Here is a 2,500-nt window from a genome sequence, read left to right on the forward strand (position 1 = left end):
GGCCGGGCCTAAGCCGCGCCAGCCGAGGGACGGACATTCCTTGGTGAATGGGACCGCTCTTCTCGCTCTGCCCGCGGGCCCCTCTCCTCTCCTCCCCGTCCGACGGCGGTGCGTGGAAGGGAAGGGGTGCGGAACCCGGCCCGACCTCGGTGTCACGCCCGTGGTCTCTGTGACGCAGCGGACACCCTCCGCTCGCCTTTCCCGGCTTGCGTTGTCGCGGGCGCCCTTCCCCGCGGCGGGGAGGGGGTGTCCCGTCGTCGCGCCGCACGTGCCTCCCCGTTGGGCGTGCGGTCGCTGTTTCGCCTTGGCCCTCGGTGGGTGCCCCTGGAGCGCTCCGGGACGTCCTGCAGGTGCCCGAGGCCGAGCTGGTGGTGTCGTTTCCCGCTCCCCGCGAGCGCCCCCATCCGGGCCGCCGCTGTCGGCGGTGCGCTGGAGGGGGAGCCCCGGGGGAGTCTGGCCGGATAAGGGGAAGGCACGCCCGTCCCCCTCGCGGGAGGGGGGCCGGGCCCTCGCAACGTGTACCGCGCGGGCGACCGCGACGGGGCCGAGTCAGCGGGTGCCGGCCGCTGGCTGACCGTGAGAGTTGGATTTTTTTTTGCTGCCGCCTGTTCTTCCGTTACTGTGGATTTTTTTTTTTCTCTCTCTCCTGCGTCGTGCCGGTGTTCCCGACGCAACACCGCGGGCTCTCTTTTAGTTAACTGCGGACGGAGGCCCCCGGTGAGGCAAGAGGACGACGCCCAGAGGCGGCACGGGCTCGCTCCTCCCGCGCTCTCGCTCTCTCTCGACGGCCCCTATCGCGTGCGCTCGTTTGTGTGTTCACCCTGTGCTTTGACCCTGACCCGGTCGGGTCCTCCCCCGGGCCCCCCCCCCCGTGTTCCCTCGGAAGTGTCTCCTCGTGGCTCCGCGGGCCCGGTGGGGTGTTTCTGCTGGGGTTGGGGGACGACACGCCCTCGGTGAGAAAGCCTTCTCTAGCGATCCGAGAAGGGTGCCTTGGGGTACCGGACCCCCCAGCCGCCGCCCCTCCTCTGGAAGCGCGTTCGGTTTGCCGCCCCTGTGTTGGTGCGCTCGGGCCCCTCTCGCACCGGCTTTGAGAGGCCGAGCGGCGACGCAGCTGTTGCCTTACCGTGGCCCGCGCCTCCCCCCTCCGAGTCGGGGGAGGGTCCCGCCGGGCCGGGGCCGGCGTCCGTCGCGGGGAAAAGCGCGCTGCGTTTACGTGAGCGTGCACACGCGCGCGTTGCCGCGTGCGCATCCGGGCGCGCGGGGGTGAAGTTCCCTCCCGTTGCGTGCCGGAGGGGTTGGGGGGGGCCGCGGAGGCCTTTCCCCGTCCCCCGGCGTTCCCGCTCCCGCGCCTCGAGCCGGCTCTCCGCCCGCTCCCGCCACACGGGTTCGCAGCCGACGGGTGTGCTGCGCGGGCACGGACGGGCCCGGCTTGCCCTCGGGGGGCGCTCCGCCCGGGACGCGAGTTCCCCGTCCGGGTCGGACTGGGCGGATGAGCGGATGGGCGGCTGGAGGGGAAGCCGCGGCGGCTCCCCTGTGGTTGCCGAGGGTCGCGTGTGTGAGTGACCTCTCCGCGTTGGCACGCGGGGGGGCCTTGGCCGCGCGGCGGGAGGAGGCTTCGAGGTGGTGCGCTTGGGAGGATCGGAACGGCGTCCCGGGCGTCGCGGGGACCGCCCTGTGTGTGTGTCTGTGGCGGTGGGATCCCCGTGTTTGTTTACCCGGCGGCCCGTGTCCAGGTCCGGCGCCTCGCCTCGATGTCCGCCCTCTGCCGTGCGCGCCCGGGAGGAAGAGAGGGGACTCTAGGTCCTCTCGGCCGGGGGTCAGAGGCGGTGGCCGCGGCCGGTGGGCGGCGGGGCCCGGAGCCCCGCCCCGCGAGGTTGGTTGAAGGTTGTTTGTGGCGGAAGCCAGTCGGCGCTTCCCGGGTCTCCGCGGGACCGTCCCTTGGGGCCAGGAGGGCCCCCCCTGGCGGTGAGACCCCGCGTGTTTGGCCCGGTGCGGCGAGCCGACTCGCTTCCCGGCCTTGTCCTTTATTTCTCCTTCCGTTCTTTCTCGCCTAGCGGACCGTGGTCCTCAACTCACCTCGCCGGGTTGGCCCCGGAGCCCCGCTCCGCCCACCTGTGCCGTCGCCGCCGCGCCTTTCCCCCGCGCCTCGCCTCGCCTCGCCTCGCTGCCATGGGGGGCGGTCGCCTCGTCTCTCCTCCGCGTCCGCCTGTCCGTGCCGTCCGCCTAGCCGACGCCGTCACGGGGGCCGCGACCCGCGGTCGCGTGTCGCTCCCCCGGGCCCGCCGCCGCCCCGCTCCGTGCCCGCCGCCGCCCGCCGTTGCGGCGTCGTTGCGTGTGGGCGCGCGAGGGTTCCGTCTCTCGCCGCGCGGCCCCGTTCGGTCGGGCGTGCCCGAGCGGCGACCGGGTCCCGGCCAGCCGTCGAGATCGCCGTCCACGCGCCGCCCCCGGGAGGGGCCTCCGGGCTGCCGCCCGGGACGCCCCTCGTCCGTGCGTGCGCGTG

Source organism: Myotis daubentonii, chromosome 6 (genome assembly GCF_963259705.1).
Source record: "Myotis daubentonii chromosome 6, mMyoDau2.1, whole genome shotgun sequence".
Classification (NCBI taxonomy): domain Eukaryota; kingdom Metazoa; phylum Chordata; class Mammalia; order Chiroptera; family Vespertilionidae; genus Myotis; species Myotis daubentonii.